The sequence below is a fragment of the Rhagoletis pomonella genome, unplaced genomic scaffold (genome assembly GCF_013731165.1).
Source record: "Rhagoletis pomonella isolate Grant_MI unplaced genomic scaffold, Rhpom_1.0 Rhpom_scaffold_00006, whole genome shotgun sequence".
NCBI classification, from domain to species: domain Eukaryota; kingdom Metazoa; phylum Arthropoda; class Insecta; order Diptera; family Tephritidae; genus Rhagoletis; species Rhagoletis pomonella.
In genome coordinates this window covers 48,643,162-48,661,667 of record NW_023458560.1, presented here as the reverse complement: position 1 = coordinate 48,661,667, position 18,506 = coordinate 48,643,162, and the positions used below count along the sequence as shown (strand labels likewise).

The following is an 18,506-nucleotide window of genomic DNA, read 5'->3' as shown; positions in this document are numbered from 1 at the left end:
TTAATTATATTTTAAATGAAAATCATTAAAAATAAATAAATAAACATAATTTGCAACAATATCATATTGAATTTCGTTGCTAATTAGTTGATCGCATCTGAATGTATGTATGTACATATGTACTTACATACATATGTACATATGTACCCCATACACATACTCCAAAATCATTTATTGATAACGTTCTTGGACATGCACATAATATTACATATATGTATGTACATACTAACTTTCTTCTTATTTGGGGCTGACAAACTTTAACTTAAGAGTCGACTTTACTTCGTCTACGAAAATGCCCCAATAGTTTTGAAGTCTAATGAAAATGCATTTCCCACGCATACATATATCTATATGTACATGCTACATTAATTGACAACGTTTTTACATGCATATATAAGTACATATGTGCATATTGCTGCTTAAATACTACGCACATATATACATACATAATTACACGTATACTCAAATACAACAATAACTATTTCATTCATAAACGCATTCGCATATTTCTCAAGGCCAAGTAAACTCATTCATAAAAACACCGCAGCACATCTTCCCGCAAATTCATCACCCACAAGCGCAACTTTATCAATCCGACACAAAAATTCTAAAATGTAAAATTGAAGAAATCTCGACCAGCCAAGTGAAAAGTGGCAATTATTTCTCTATATCCAGTAAAATAAGTTATCTCGAATTTTGGTAATTTTAGGTAGTTTTTGACAAAACACTCAATTTCTCTATTCCCTTCCAATATTTCAACCACTAACTAGTATTTTAAGGTGTAATTTTAATAAACATTAAATAAAAGTGTACGTTTTCTGCAGGAAAATACATTAATTTTTTTTAATAAAATCAAAACTTCTAAAATCACAAACATGTGTGGTTTTATCGGAAGTTCACAAATGTAACGTGGCAACTTAGCTCGTTTTCACATTTTTCGGTCCGAAATTGTAAAATTTTTGTCCATGACGCGCCACGATTTTTGTACAGGTGGGTCAATGTGCCTTGAACAACATTTGTATAATTGCAAAACAATTATTCTATTTATCTTTGAATATTAAAAATTTCTAAACTTCAAAGCGTTTATAAAAATATATTTACATATATCCACGGATGATTTTTAATTTTTTTCCCCCGTAAGCAAATCTTCAGTACCATAAAAAGATTCAACCACATCAAAGTACAAGATATGCTATGTCCAAGCTAGTGCTAGTCCACTGTATATGTCCATATGTATGTCTGCATGTAGCGTGTAAATATGTTAACTCAAATTTGATTTTAACCCATTTTAGCGGACATAGTTTTTTTCATTCCAGCCGTTAATATAACATGAATTTTATAGATAATTTTCATGAAAGTTACACGTATCGTCGAGAACATGTTTACATGCAGAATTTTAAACGAAATATTATTATTCTCCATATAAATTTATTAAATGTTAACTTATGCGAAAACCTAAATATTTCGTCAACCTAGAGTTAATATTGATGGCGTCGTGGCAATTCGCAGAAATTTAATAATTTGTCTATGGTTGGATGAAGGCGAGGGGAAGACGAAAGCAGACCAATCGTACATATGTATGCACATATTTACATTTATTAATGCATAGATATTTATGCGTTTGTCTTTTTGGATGAATGAAGAATATCATATATGTAGTGATTTAGAGATTGCAATTTGAATGATGTACTGTGGCGCGTATGCTAGAGGCGACGAAACTTTTTGGCGTCTCGCCGTTTGTCTTGGTTCAAATCCCGGACGGACCAAGTAATAATTTTGTTTTTTTTTTTTTTTAATTGTCATATCCATATTCCATTTTAAATTTTACTATTAGCTTTGTTTAAAATAATATATGTAAATGGATATGTAGGTACAAACGCATGCATAATTTCACATAATCGCACCAAATTTGCCAAAAGTTACTGAAAGCTTTATTGTAAATATTTTCACTAAAATATTAGTTATTGGAATTGAAATTTTATGCGAATCCAATTTTTATTCCCATTTTTAGAAAGCGCAAGTATGTATATGTTCGTGCCACTAAAATTATTTAATAAGTAGTTAATTTTAAACACAAATATGTATGTACACTGGCAATCAAAAGTGAGTGCATCCTGTTTTTTGTTTAATATTTGCAATGTTTTTATACCCGAGCGCACTTGTGCACAAGGGTATTATAACTTTGTTCACATAACGGTTGTTTGTAACAGGCAAAACGAATCGAGATAGATATAGACAAATGTATACATAAATGATCAGGATGAAAAGAGAAATCGATTAAGCGGTGACTGTCTGTCCGTCCGTCCGTCCGTCTGTGCACACGATAACTCGAGTAAAAGTTTAGATATCTTAACAAAACTTGGTACGTGTACTTCTTTTAGGCGTAGGATGGATGGTGTTGAAAATGGGCAAAATCGGACAATAACCACGCCTACCTCCCATATAATGGTAATTTTGGAAATACGAAAACTGCGATATTTTAGTAACTACTGAAGATTATTCACTCAAAATTGATATTTGCAATAACTTTTAGACGAAAAATAAGAATATTATAAATTTTTGAAAAATGGGCGTAGCCACGCCCACTTAGTGTTACATGTATATCTTGGCAACCGCTGCACCGATTTCTTCCAAACTTGGCAGAGTTGCCCTTGATATAACCTACGAAATGGCCGAAAATTTTTAAAATCGAACAATAACCACGCCCACATCCCATATAACGGTAATTTAGAGAAATACGAAATTTTTGATAAATCAGTAAATATTAAAGCTAATTTATTCAAAATTAATGCTTGAAACAATTCTTTACCAAGAAATACGTTTGTGATAAAATTTTGGAAAATGGGCGTGGCACCGCCCACTTATGATCATATATATATATCTCGATAACCGTTTTACCAATTTGTACCAAACTCGGTGTGGTTATTGTACTTGCCACATAGAAGCCAAGCGCTGAAAATTATTGAAATCGCACTAAAATTACGGCCGCTTTTCATATAACGGTAAATTTCAGAAATGCTTGAAACTTCAATATTTCGAAATTTAAAGACGCTAATTTACTCAAAATTGATCCACCCCGGCTTACCATGTAGCGGTAGCTTTTGGAAAGGTGAAAACATATATTCAAACCTTGCGCCGGGTATTTAAGGTTCGGCTCCGCCCGAAGTTAGACTTTCTTACTTGTTAAGTTAAACTTTTTTGTTATTTTCGATGGGAATTGCGGTTTTATGCATATAGCAAGTGCAATTTGTATAAAAATAGCGCAAATTTTTTGTATTTGTTTGCAAACGGTCATGCGCATTTTATTCTACAAGAAATTCCCTTTTATTTGGTAAAAAGTGCAAAAAGCCGTCAGCAATAAAAAACCAACCTGATTTTTTAGCCGCTTAAAACTTGATCTTCTTCCACTATAATTAAAAAACCGATCTATCTGTCAAAATTTTTCTAAAAATTCAGATTAAACAGGTCAAAATTTAGACGAGAATTCGTTGAATTTTTCTATGTTCTGTGTAAAGTTTGAAAGTTTGACTTGTATAGTTTTAATTAAAGCATGAACCACATTTTTATAAAAAGATAATAAAAAAAACATTAATTGAAAATCATTGCTAATATTAAGCAAAAAACACCATGCACTCACTTTTGATTGCCAGTCTATGTATGCATGTACATATGTGTGTAAACTTTATGCCAAACTATCATTATTTTAAATTGTATTTGCATCTTCATAAAAGGAGAACAAGATAAAAAATTTAACAAAAATGCAAATTAATAAAAATTATGTGAAGATTTACCATATTTTCGTTTATTTGCTCGCAAAGAACATCACATTTCATGTTGCTCAACATTGTATTATGTTATCAACATTAAATTCAACAGAATTTCTACATTCCGACTTGAACTTTTCTAACGCTGTTAATTTTTCGTCCGCGAATAGTTTCCACTTTCAGTTTGCACCTTCTCTATCTATCTAAGTTCTCTGGCAATATGCACGTATGTATGGATGTACTTATATATGCATGCAAAAACGTTGTCAATTAATGGAGCATGTAGTACATATAGATACATATACATATGTATGCGTGGGAAATGCATTTTCATTTAACTCCAAAACTATTGGGGCATATTAGTAGACGAAATAAAGTCGACTCTTAAGTTAAAGTTTGTCAGCCCCAAATAAGAAGAAAGGTAGTATGTACTTACATATATGTAATATTATGTGCAGGTGCAAGAACGTTATCAATAAATTATTTTGGAGTATGTGTATGGGGTACATATTTACATATGTAAGTACATACATACATACATTCAGCTGCCATCAACAAATTATGTTTACTTATTTTTAATGATTTTCATTTAAAATATAATTCAATCTGGAACAGAAACCACAATAATAAAAGTTTAAAAGCTTGCACAAATTGCAAAAAAATGAATCAACCTTCAAGAAATGGTCTTCCAAATTTTTTATTTTAATATTTCATATATTTTCGGGTATGCAGTATTGTAGTCCATTCAATTATATTATAAGAAAGTGCAAGTTTCAAGTTGTTAACAATTACCGTTGATTTTTTAGATTTTTTTTGTTGGGGTACTGCTGTTTTTTCCCATACAAAAAAAAAATTTTGTTCATGTGTTATATGGAAGAAAATGCGACACAAAAAATTCTAAAAAATGAACGGTAATTTTTAACGACTAGAAGCTTGGACTTTCATATACTATAATTGAATGGACTACAATACTGCATACCCGAAAATTTTCTAAATATTCTAATTTTGAAATTTTTATAACAATTTTTTGAAGTTTGATTTATTATTTTGCAATTTGTGCAAGCTTTTAAACTTTTATTATTGTGGTTTCTGTTATAGATTGAATTATGTTTTAAAGGAAATTATTAAAAATAAATAAATAAACATAATTTGCAAACAATATCATTTTGAATTTCGGTGCTAATTAGTTGATCGCATCTGTATGTACTACAAGTATCCATATGCACATGCCTGGGAAATGGATTTGCATTTGACTCCAGAACTATTATTTACAAATAATATCTACGAGTATTGCAGTAAAAGTCAAAAACAACTTTGAAGTTAACAAGTGCATTGCTTTGTAATTTTTTTTGTTAATGCGTCCATCTTTAAAGTGAGTATGTGAAAAAACCTATTTTATCATTTTTTTAACTTACATGCATTTTTTACTATTTACATAATATAATACTCGTACAAGAAGCGAACTTGAACAGATGCTTTTTAAGTTTTTAGCAACATTAACTACTGAATAAATTATATTTAACAAATGGTCATGCAGAAATGCAAATCAGCAATTCTAACTAATATAAAAGTACATTTAATATAATTTAACTATATTAATTTATTTAATTTTATAAAAAAAATATACATGAATACGTTTCTGCATTCACATGCAACCTAGCAACACATAGCCAGACACTTGCAACAAATATAACATTATCATAACAGAAATTTACATTTTTCTCTGTTAACTCTTCTTGAAATGTTAATCGCGCTGTGGTGATATTCCATGGATTTATTTTTCAGCCAAACAATTTTACGTTCCAAAAATTTGCACCTTCTCTATCTATCTAAGTTCTCTGTTGATATGTACTTAATAAGCATTCGAAGATTTAATTTTCTAACTTCGAATTCGTTCCACCAAAATGAGCTACATGATAAAAATACAAGTTCAGTTAAATTTTCGTTATTCGAATTAATAAAAAATGAGAAACCAGAAATCGACGAAAATTAATAAATAAAAATACTCCGAAGAATTGATAACCTCTCCTTTTTTGAAGCCGGTTAAAAATGTCTGAGTTCTTTGTAAATTTTATGTAAATAAAATGCAATTGATGATACTTTAAAAAGTTTATTTATTTATTTATTTCTTACTGTAAATAAATCTTTCATAAATGTATTTTAAAGAGCGAATTTTCAGTATTTGCTGATGATATATATTTAGAAGTATAAACCCTTTCCGCCCAAAAATATATTCCTGCGTGCGCCCCTGGCACTTAGTATTTATTATTTGTAAAAAATAGATTTTAAATTTCAAAATGTTTGTAATTTTAAATATTTCATGTGTATATTTTAAACAACTCGTGTTCAAAATCAAATTTTGAACATCTTGTGCGTATACTTGAACAGATTCTGGTTGAAAAATAAACACTTTTCAGTAGTAGTTTTACATGCACTTTTTAGAGCGCACACTTCGGATTCTCACTGGAGTAGGCTATCCAGCTTTTACGGCTCGAACTTTTAACCAACCATGAATAACTTTGATAATTGCCGTATTCGTTACTTCGTAATTGGCACTTAAGATTACGTAATATTACAAAGGACAATATTCCCGATGTTCCTGAATAGTTTAACTTTGTAAGCGGCTATTTAAAATATATCGAAAGTTTTAAACGCTTGTTCCGCGGTAATGCTGTTTGATCAAAGTCAAACTATTGGTATCCAGTACTGATTAAATATGTACATGTGTGCGTATTTGAGCCATACAAAAGATTAGGTCAGATCTTTACCCTTCCTTGCGGTGATGATGAAAAGACGTTTCGCTTCTTTTGAGAGTTTCGCAATTTCAAAGAAAATACCAACAATCCTTTTAAGTATTTTTTGTAGGTTATCTATCTAATCCCGGCACTCAGAAAGGTGGATAACCTTTTCGAGAGAAAGCGTGAAGTCTTCAGCTAAGATCGGGTTTGGTTGGCGTTTTTTATCAAGATTTCACTCTTACGTTCGTAGACCTTTGAGAATGAACTTTTAGAATCTCCTAACCTATGGTTTGACGCGATACTTGGACATCGAGAGACAACTGGCGAACTTTTGTAGTTCCTCAACCGTTTTCCTTTTTAAACTCGCCCATAGTCGTCCATAGAGTAGTTACAGACTTCTTAGACACGTCATTGATTTCAACACCCACTTGTTACAGGTAAGTTATTTATCTTACTTAGTGGATCAAAAATTGGAACTTGTAAAGATATAAATACATATCTTTCAGGCCGATTAGAATTTCCAAATTGTGCTTGGCCGTCTCATCGGTACTTTCCTACATTACTTATGAGACAAAATATGACTTTGACTTGACCCAGCGCAGCCTCAATGCCAAAAAATAACTCTCAGTAAATTTATTTTACTTCCCTACTCGAGTCTAGACTAAAAAGGGACCTTACCGTTTAAAACTTGAAACCTTGAGCACCAACTGCTCTGACGCTGTACCCGTACTCTAGTTTGCATCGCCGTCTCTCGAATAATAAATAATGGCCTCGGAATCCAATAAATTGTGGACGTAGCTCTGTCTTTTAGGCTCGGCTGTTTATGTTTGTTATATCGATTACGAAGATCTATGTTTGAAAAGTAGGGTATCCCATTGGTCTAGAGGACATTCAAACTGTTAAGAATCGCAGGAAGGCAGAGGAAGACTTTTGGAAATATCGCAGTAGGAACGTGTAGGGGACTCTCTTCCAATGTGAATATATGTATAGAAAAGTTGTATTAATTACAGACCGACAACTTTCAACCCGTCTTGCCTGGAACTAGGTAGCGTAAAGAATCAGCAGTTGTTCCCTGCTCTTTAAAAGGTTAAAAAAAATATATAGCTGTACGGTACCTAATACTTTCCGAAAACATGCAATGCCTTCTCAATGAAACTTAAGTGACATCGTCGTAGACGCATGGGTTTGCGCACCCATATAGAATGTCTACATTCACACATAACCTTACTTTCTGTTATTCTCTTCTCTTAACCGAACAAATCGAATTGAATTGATTTCAATGGAATGTCATAAAAATCGAAAAGCATTGCATCGTTTGAAATTGGTCGGTATTCGATTGCAATGGATAATATGGAAATGCATACACACCACAACAGAGTTGCATTTGCAGCGGCAACTAAACGAACAAGCGAAGGAACGAACGAGGATCTCATGAACGAGTAATGGTAATTGTCTCTAATTGAATCGAATTAAAGGTGCAATTGACAATGTTAACGCAGCGGCAATGCAACGGCGCCAACGCCACTATGGAATTTTGCGAGATGCCATGCGCATGGCTACAATGCGGCAAGCGGCGACAAGCTAACCGTGCAAAAAATGGGACTAATCCGGGATGACTCCGGGAGCAATCGCAAAGGAGCATGCGACTAATACCACTTTTGATCTCTTTATATGGAATGAACTGATCGCTTTTGTTCGGGCATGTCCTATGAAGAGACTAATTGTTCACATTTATACCCGAAAGGGTATAAAAAGCGACTAGTCACTTTAAAAAAAAAAATAAAAATTTTCGCCAGCTGAGATTCGAACTGGGGTGCTCAGTTTTGTTAGGCGAATACTCTCTCTGTGTGCCAACGCCGCACATGATATTTCATTGACGAAGTGCGTACATATCATTAAATCGTTAATAGTACCCGTTAGAGATGAGTTGGCGACGAATTGATCTCCAATTATACCCATAAGGGATGAGTGGAGACTAATTGACCTCCATTAGTACCCGTATGAGACTAGTTGGGACTAATTAATGCCAAATTGTACCCGATTGAGAGTAATCTCGGAATACTCTCTTTAGAGATTAGTCGCACAAAATTTTGCAGGGAAACGACAGAACAGTGCATTTGTTTGTGTATGCTGTTATTCATGCTTCAAAGATTGATAATTTACATCAATTGAATTGAATTCAAATTATTCGTTCAATCGAATGCGTGATTGAAATTTTTAATTTATGTTCATACATATGTGCAGTAAATTCAATTGTACGAATAGATGCGAGTATGTACATACATACTATGCTGTGGTGTGAGATATGTAAATGTAATAGCAGCAGTGTGTATGTTTGTAAATAAATATATGCATATGTACATTTATGGCATATATGGCATTGAGTTAGGCGTATCTTGATTGTTTGCAACTGATTATCTTTTGGGTCATACGTACCAATAAAATATTCCCCCAAGCCTTGATCTGCATATCTTGAATCTAGGCTGATTTTTCATTAATTTTAAATGCATATTTTTTAATGTATGTACATATATGTAATGCATTTGCACATTAGGGTGCACCACTTTCCATACAAAACAAAGTCGATGCTGCTTTTCCATCGGAATTATAAAATCTTTTGTCGCCTGAAACTTCCTCCAAAATATTCCAGTAAAGTATGGAGACTTACTTGCGATTGAGCGATTTGACAACACCTCAAAAAATATAGTTTTTTTACAAATAAAATGTGTATAAAAAAATATTTTTATTCCAAAAATTTTACTTCAATAATAAAAGAGTTTTAGCTTCGAAGACCTGCATAAAAATGTTTTAAAATTTTATCAACGGAATATGTAATTTGATTTTTTGAGGCATTTTCAAATCTGCCCAGCTTCCGTAAGTCTTAATATTTTTCTGAAATATGTTGGCTTAGATCTTAAATATAATAAATTTTGTAATTCCGCTTCGACAACTGCAACCTTTTTTTGGTGAGGCACCCTAATGTACACTCTAAAAAAATTTTGTTTAATTTCGCGCATACTAAGATAGGTAACCAGTTTCCTCTCATAATGTGTGCAAATTTACACACCGTGTAATAAAATTAAATACTGGCTGTTTACTTTCACATACCAAATGTGTCACGTAGAGCAAAATTGCACATAAAATGTTTAAAATTGCATAAATGTGAGCACCTAATGTTTATTAATAGTAAAAACATGTATTTTTACTTCCAAAATGTTTACAACTTTAAACATTTCATGTGCATATTTATGTGTATAATTTAAACATCTCATGTTCAAAATCAAATCTTGAACATCTGGTTGAAAAATAAACAATTTTCAGTAGTAGTTGTACATGCACTTTTTAGAGTGTACATATGTATGAGTGCAAGTCGTGGTCATTTTCTCTTATTTATATCTAATTTTCATTTTCACTCATCTCTTTTTTAGCTTGGTCCTGCTGCTGCGGGAAGAGGTATGTTTTGCTATCAGTGCCCGCCATCGTTGCATCCATGTGGACCACATCCATCACGTTTGCCTACGCTGGATTATCCGTTTGCTGCTACGCATCCTTGTAAGTTGAAAAAATATATATATTTACAGGATATACATACAATAGTACGGCTAACGTTCATTGACAGGCCAGTTGACAGCTGTCAACTTACTAACTTTCAATTTGACATACAATTCGTGATTAGTGTGCTTTAAATCTAATTAGTATCATTTAACAAAATATTTTATTATTTTTAGAAAATTGACAGTTGAATTCGATATACAATTCGTAATCAGCGTTTCAAAGAACGTAATGAATAGCATTTATCAAAATATTTTATTAAGTTTAGAGAAATTGAAAATTTATTTGACAGCTGTCAACTGTTTAATATGGCATAATACTCGTGACTGATGTGCCTAAAAACCTAATCGGTGGACTTTAAAAAAAATATTTTATTATATTTAGAAAAAATTAAATCCATTTGACAGCTGTCAAGGTTTTAATTTGACATACAATTAAAAAAAAAATATTTTAATATTTTTATAAAATTTGACTACGCTATCAGTTTGACAGCTGTCAAAGTTTAAACTTGACATAAAATTCGTGACTAACATGTCTAAAAACCTAATCAGTGCCATTTTCAATAATACTTTCTTATTTTAAGAGAAATTGACAGTTGATTTGACAGCTGCGAAATGTCAGTATATAAATATTATGGCATATTCGGATTAAGCATGACAATAATGCTATCATTTGGCAGTTTCATGAAAATTGGAACAGTTCTTCTAGTAGTGCGTGTAAAGGTTGGTCTCTCCGACCACTATGCGTCGCATGAGTCAGAAACCATTCGACTGACTGTTTCCTTAAGGGCACTATCGTCCCTTCAAAAGAAGAGAGAGTTTCCTATGCTAATTCCCAGGGAACTAGACAAGTCCCGCCTTACTGCTGTAGGTGAAATGAGTCGAAATATTTATTTAATACCTCAAAATACAAAAACCCGCACATTTTTTTTATCAAGAAAACATGGGTGACATATTCTAATTTACATCCAGTTACAACTTTTTCCTCCCATTTCATCCCCTTCCACATGATTATCATTGTCACTCATCTTATTTGTAGATTATCCTTAATGAAATTACTAAATAACTGTAAAAGTACAGCGTCTATACTCGAAATAAGCCATTACAACAAAAAAAAGAGCAGCAAAACGTATACGCATAAATTTTGTTAAAATGCGAAAAAAAGAAATATTGAATGAATACTCTCACCCGTTATCAGAGATGAGATAAAAAGCCATTGATAGCGCGCTTGTGTGCTAAACTAATTTCAAACAATTTTCGACGCAAAAGCAAATGGGTAGATAAGCATCTTGAAAACAAAAAGCAAAAAACAATATGTAGGCATATTTTATGCGCATAAGTACGAATATGTATAAGTATACAGGAGGATAGGCAAACGTACACTCTAAAAAATTTTTGTTTAAATTTGCGCATATTAAGATAGGTAACCAGTTTCCTCTCTTAATGAATGCAAATTTAAACACTGCTTGCTTACTTTTACTTATCATATGTGTGGCGTAGAACAAATTTCAAATTTGTTTTTTGAGTTTTAAACATTTATTGTTCACATTTTCACAGTTTACACATAAAATGTTTAAAATTTCCTCTAAAAAATTTTCGTTTAAATTTACGCATATAAAGAGAGGTAACCAGTTTCCTCTCCTAGTGTGTGCAAAATTAAACAATGTTTGTTTACTTTTGCTTATCAAATTTGTCACGTAGCGCACCCAAGGGGTGGGTTTTGGGGCTAAATTTATTATGATAAAAGAAATTATGAAAGAAAAAATTTTCTTTTCCATTTCTTGTGCGTCATTTTGTAAGAATTTTTCTTTTTTTCTTGAGAGCTCTTTAAAGTTTAACTGTTGCTTTTCACACTTTACAGCCTAAAGAAGATTACCACTGATATGTAATTAATAAGCATTCGAAGATTTAATTTGCTAACTTTGAATTCGTTCCACCAAAATGAGCATACAAGTTCAGTTAAATTTTCGTTATTCGAATTATTAAAAAATGAGAAACCAGAAATCGACGAAAATTAATAAAAAAAAAGTGTAAAAATTTCGTGAAATTATTTAATTTATTTATATTAAAATTCTTTTGTAAAATTTTGTATTACTTTTGAAAGTTGAGTGCATCTTCAACCGTTAATTTTTTCATGATTTAATGATCGGATCTAAACCAAATTACGAGACGACCCTTAAGGTACCATCTTTCCAGTAAAAAACAATAATTATTGGAATCGGTTCACGCGGTGCAAAGTTATGCGGTGGAATAAATAAAAGAAGTAAAAATACTCCGAAGAATTGATAACCTCCCCTTTTTTGAAGCCGGTTAAAAATGTCTGAGTTCTTTGTAAATTTTATGTAAATAAAATGCAATTGATGATACTTTAAAAAGTTTATTTATTTATTTCATACTGTTAATAAAACTTTCATAAATGTATTGTAAAGAGCGAATTTACAGTATTTGCTGATGATATATATTTAGAAGTATAAACCCTTTCCCCCCAAAAATATATTCCTGCGTGCGCCCCTGGCACTTAGTATTTATTATTTGTAAAAAAATATATTTTTGCTTTCAAAATGTTTGTAATTTTAAACATTTCATGTGTATATTTTAAACAACTCATATTCAAAATCAAATCTTGAACATCTTGTGCGTATACTTGAACAGATTCTGGTTGAAAAATAAACACTTTTCAGTAGTAGTTTTACATGCACTTTTTAGAGTGTAGTATAATCTTTATTTTTTCTTGCCACACAGCGAAGTTGGCAAACGCCCAGCTCATCTGCGGCGGCTCACTCCATATGCACTGCTTGAATATCTATCTGCTACCTTTCCAAGTGGCTGTGACTTTCCTCCTCTTATATGCACTGTTCCCTTTCGCTTTGCCATTCGTTGCTTCCCCCTCTCCAACCGACGACCGTCGTGCCATGCATGTCCTTCAAATGCATTAACGAATTATTCTATTAGCCTTTGCGTACTTCATTCAAAGTATCGAATTACCAATAACAGCCACATGCAACCAGCAACTTTTCGCATGCGCAGGTTTACACTTTTTTCCCCGATTTTTGTTTTCACTGCTTTGCCCTTCCGATATTTCGCAATGGCTTTGGCATTCTTTACTTCCTAATAGCCTTCGTTTTATTGGCACTTTTCACATTTGGCTGTCGATTTTCGCTTTTTGACAGCACATTTTTTGATCTTTTTTGCTTTCTTCTTATATTTTTTTTTTTGCTATGCGGCATTCGCGTAAATTGAATCACAAGAATTTGTGTAGCAATCGATTCGATTATGGTTCGAAAATTTTCTGATCAAATTAATGGTCATTGGAGATTCATCAAGTATTTAACCAAGCATTGCGGTGAAAGTAGTTTGAATGTATTGGCAGATGATGATGATGATGGGTTGATGGGTGTACTTTTTTTCTTTTTTAGTTTGAGCAAAGGAGCTAATGGACATGTGGATATGAGTATGCATATCTAACTTGTATGCCTTCATCCTAGGATTAAGCAAAAAATTACACATACTTTATATCAACGCATGACTTTTTTTTTATTCCTCAATTCTTGTGAATTTAAAGCTCTTTTCCTTAGCTTTTGAACTCTGATTAACCCTTCTGCGAACGAATAGATAACCTTCTCCTTTTGTGAAGTCAGGTACCTATGAAGTGGAAAACTCTGATACAGTTCATTTGTATTCAACAATTTAATCCAATGACGACCAAAACTTGCTTTGTGTGTGCAGAGGAGACCTTACTCATCCTCTGCTACCAGCATCGCGACCGGAGTTTAATACTTTCGGAGCTAAACCGTCGGTGTCCAAGCCAGCCAAGCCAAGCCAGCGGAGCCGCTGAATTTTAATTCGCTGCACTATGCCTATATCATTGTAAAGCTCATACAGCTCATCGTTAAATCGTCTGCGGTATTCGCCATCGCCATCACGCAGAATCTGTCTCCTGAAAACTCCAAGAGCCGCTTTATCAGATGTTTTCATTGTCCATGCACGTTATCAGGTCCTCGCCGCCATACTTGAATATTTCAGCTAGCAGGCTGTCAGCTCCAGCAGCCTTATTGTTTTTCAGCCCCATAATCGCTATTCGTACCTCGTCATAGTCAGACGGTGGAAAATTGACACCATGATCATCGACTGGGGTCGCGGGGTCCTCTCTTCCACCACCTTCAGTGCTACTGCCATTCAATAGGGAGGCAAAGTGTTACCTCCATAATTTAAGTACGTTGTGGACATTGGTCACTAGGTCGCCATGGTTATTCTTACGGGAGTTCGCCCTGGTCTTGAAACCTTCCGTAAGTCGCCTAACTCTCTGATAAAATTTTAGAGCGTTTTTTCGGGTGGCCTGCATTTTAAGCTCTTCGCGCTCACGTATTTCAGCCTCTCTCTTCTTATTGCGGCAAATACGTCTCTCTTTCTTATTTAGTTCCCTATAACGGTCCCGCATGGCTCGCGTTGCGCCCGATCGCAGCGTGGCCCTGTACGCGGCAACTTTTTTCTCTGCAGCTTCTTGACATTCCTCATCGCACCAGTTGTTCTTTCGGGCGCGCTGATCTCTACTGACTACTACTTCGTCGGAGGCGGTACGTGATGAGCGGGAAATCTCGGTTTGTTGAAGAGTGGTCTCTGAGAGCAGGTATTCGACTCTCATACCGCGAATAAATTGGCGGTGTGTTGTGATTGCAGCATTTCATCGTTTTTCGTTCTGGAGATAGCCATGTAGCTTGATGGGCTTTTTTATGCGGGAACCTCGTACTGTATAATACCATGTTTCGGGCCCGGCGAAGTCGATCAGCCTCAGTCCGTTATCGGACGTTTCGAGGTGGAGGCTGAATCTCTCGAGATTGGCGCCAAAAATCCCTTCCTTGTGTACCTTGGCATTGAAGTCGCCAAGCATGATTTTGGTATCGTGTAGGGGCAGCGTTCGTATGTGCGCTCCAAGCGCTCATAGAAGCTATCCTTGGGCACTTCGTTCTTTTCTTCTGTCGGGGGAATGTACGCAAATGAGCGAGATGCTGTAGAAGCTCGATTTGATGCGGATTGTGGCGATACGTTCGTCCACCGCGGTGCACGAAAGTACTCGGCGACGGAGTCTCTCTACCACCACAAACCCAAAGCCGAATTGGCGCTCCTTTACATAGCAGCAACTGTAGGAGACGTCGCAAGGCTCCACGCTTACCTTACCTTGTCCACGCATTTCTTTGATGGCGGTGATGTTAGCCGTTGTCTTCCCGAGCACATCAACCAGTCCGGCAGAGGCACCTCCTCCAAATCATAGTCATTTGTACGTTTGCAGTGGTCGTCATCAAAAAAGGGGGTTACATCTGAGGCTTCTTTTATTTTTCATTGGGCGGGGTTTTAACGTGGCGGGACCCAAACCCAACGCACGCAAAATTTTACACTTTCTTACTTTAACTCGCTTCAAAACGGGTGTTTGGTCGCTACCAAAGGATACGTAGATATAAATATCTGTGATTTGAAGCGTACGCAAAATAATCACTTCTGGCCACTTCCATGTGAATGGCAGTCAGAAGCTTTTCCCACTTACCATACGGAACCATCCTACACATTTCGAGCTTACGTCTTACAGTATTTCAAAATTTTGTATACGAAAATTTTGTTTTAATGGTTTTGCAATCAGTCGCTGTCTCTGCACTCGGTATGTAGCAAAATTACATTTTCTCCAAGGCCAAACTGCACCACCGCATGCCATTATATCCACATTGTCCGCCAACAAGCTACAAAATCGAATTGACTTCGATTTATTCGATTTGAGTTGAGAATTGAGTGTCGCCAAGGTATTGAAATTGCGGCTAAAGGACAACGACACCAAGGAGTGGCAGGCAGCGCGGCGCCGTCAAAGGCAGCAGAGTAGAAATCAATATATCTTAATTCAGCAATTATCGGCATAACTTTGATTGCAGTGGATGGATGTAAGAATGCGAAGGTGGAAAAATGCCAGACACTTGCAGGGTGTTAATTTTATTGGAATGTGTATACATAAGTATGCAAATTGATGGTTGACAACGGAAGGAGAACCAATCCATATACATACAGTGGCGGCAGAAATAATACAATCGCCTTACTTTGAAGAATTGTGGCTATATTTCGTTGGTTTATTTTATGTTTAATATTTTTTTATAAAAGCCTGGCTAGATATACAACATATACCATATAAATGCGCTTTTCAAACTTTGAACAAAAAATTATAAAAATTCCACAAATTTTCACCAAATTTTCCAACTTTTTTTAAGAATTTTTAGAAAAAGGTTTGGTACGCAGTTTTGTAGTGTGAAAGTGTGAGTTTTAAGTGGCTAGAAGATACCGCTGATTTTTGACAATTTTTTTTGTTGACGATACTAGGCATTCCCTTCTATATAAAAAAATTTTTGAGAAAAAAAATTCTTAAAAATCAACCGTATTTTGTAGAAAATTGAAATTTACACTTTATTATTCTAAAATTGAATGGACTACAAAACTGCTTACCAAAAATTTTTTTTAAAAATTCTGAATAAAAAGTTTGAAAATTTGGTGAAAATTTGTCGAATTTTTATAATTTTTGTTCACAGTTTGAAAAGCGGATTTATATGATGTTTGTTGTAAAACTACCTAGGCTTTTACAAAAAAAATATTAAACATAAAATAGACTAAAGAAATATAGCCAATAATAATTTCTGCCGCCAGTGTACATACATGCATATTATGTATTGGTATATTACAGCAAAGAAAAATCAATAGCAGCTACATAAATAATGCATGTTGTAGGTGGGTCGGCGTTATTTTCAACGTTGCACTGTTGCTGCCAAAAGTAACGTTCAAAATTCGCACAGCGGTTTTTCTTCAAAGCCAAAAAGCGGCTTCCATTGAACTGCACTCAAATCAGAGCAAAGTGATTTTTGGTAACGAAAATCGTTCATTCAAACAATCAAACAAACACTCAATCCTCAATCAATCAATGAAGAGGCGGCACATCAAGTGCTGCACTCGCGCTGCCAAAAAAAAAATGAAACAATAAACAAATATGAAACCACTACCAGAGAACTTAGATAGATAGAGAAGGTGCAAATTTTTGGAACGTAAAATTGTTTGGCTGAAAAATAAATCCATGGAATATCACCACAGCGCGATTACCATTTCAAACAGAGTTAACAGAGAAAAATGTAAATTTCTGTTATGATAATGTTATATTTGTTGCAAGTGTCTGGCTATGTGTTGCTTGGTTGCAGGTGAATGCAGAAACGTATTCATGTATATTTTTTTTATAAAATTAAGTAAATTAATATAGTTAAATTATATTAAATGTACTTTTATATTAGTTAGAATTACTGATTTGCATTTCTGCAAAACCATTTGTTAAATATAATTTATTCAGTAGTTAATGTTGCTAAAAACTTAAAAAGCATCTGTTCAAGTTCGCTTCTTGTACGAGTATTATATTATGTAAATAGTAAAATGCATGTTAGTTAAAAAAATTATAAAATTGGTTTTTTCACATACTCACTTTAAAGATGGACGCATTAACAAAAAATTTTACAAACCAATGCACTTGTTAACTTCAAAGTTGTTTTTGAGTTTTACTGCAATACTCGTAGATATTATTTGTAAATAGGTAATAGTTCTGGAGTAAAATGCAAATCCATTTCCCAGGCATGCGCATATGGATGCTTGTAGTACATACAGATGCGATCAACTAATTAGCAACGAAATTCAAAATGATATTGTTTACAAATTATGTTTATTTATTTATTTTTAATAATTTCCTTTAAAATATAATTCAATCTATAACAGAAACCACAATAATAAAAGTTTAAAAGCTTGCACAATTTTGCAAAATAATTAATCAAACTTAAAAAAATTGTTATAAAAATTTAAAAATTTTTAGTTAGAATATTTAGAAAATTCTCGGGTATGCAGCTTTGTAGTCCATTCAATCAAGTACACTAAAGTCCAAGTTTCAAGTTGTTAAAGATTACCGTTGATTTCTTAGAAATCTTTTTTTGTGGAGGGTGTTCGCATTTTCTTCCATATAACACATGAACCAATTTTTTTTTTGTATGAAAAATAAACAGCAACACCCCAACAAAAAAATCTAAAAAATCAACGGTAATTTTTAACAACTTGAAACTTGCACTTTCTTATAATATAATTGAATGGACTACAATACTGCATACCCGAAAATATATTAAATATTCAAATAAAAAATTTGGATGACCATTTCTTGAAGGTTGATTCATTTTTTTGCAATTTGTGCAAGCTTTTAAACTTTTATTATTGTGGTTTCTGTTCCAGATTGAATTATATTTTAAATGAAAATCATTAAAAATAAATAAACATAATTTGTTGATGGCAGCTGAATGTATGTATGTATGTACTTACATATGTAAATATGTACCCCATACACATACTCCAAAATCATTTATTGATAACGTTCTTGCACCTGCACATAATATTACATATATGTA

The 18,506-nt window shown here is 33.6% G+C and overlaps 2 protein-coding genes across 6 annotated transcripts in view; both read left to right on the top strand.

The window, feature by feature from the left end:
* Positions 1 to 10,049, top strand: part of LOC118740858 — a 68,987-nt gene extending 58,938 nt beyond the window's left edge. For both annotated transcript variants that reach the window (XM_036472592.1, XM_036472591.1), the window contains exon 2: positions 9,931 to 10,049. The gene's annotated coding sequence lies outside the window, so the exon portion shown is untranslated. The remainder of the gene's footprint in view (positions 1 to 9,930) is intronic.
* Positions 1 to 18,506, top strand: part of LOC118740857 — a 534,289-nt gene that overhangs the window by 122,166 nt on the left and 393,617 nt on the right. The window lies entirely within an intron of this gene.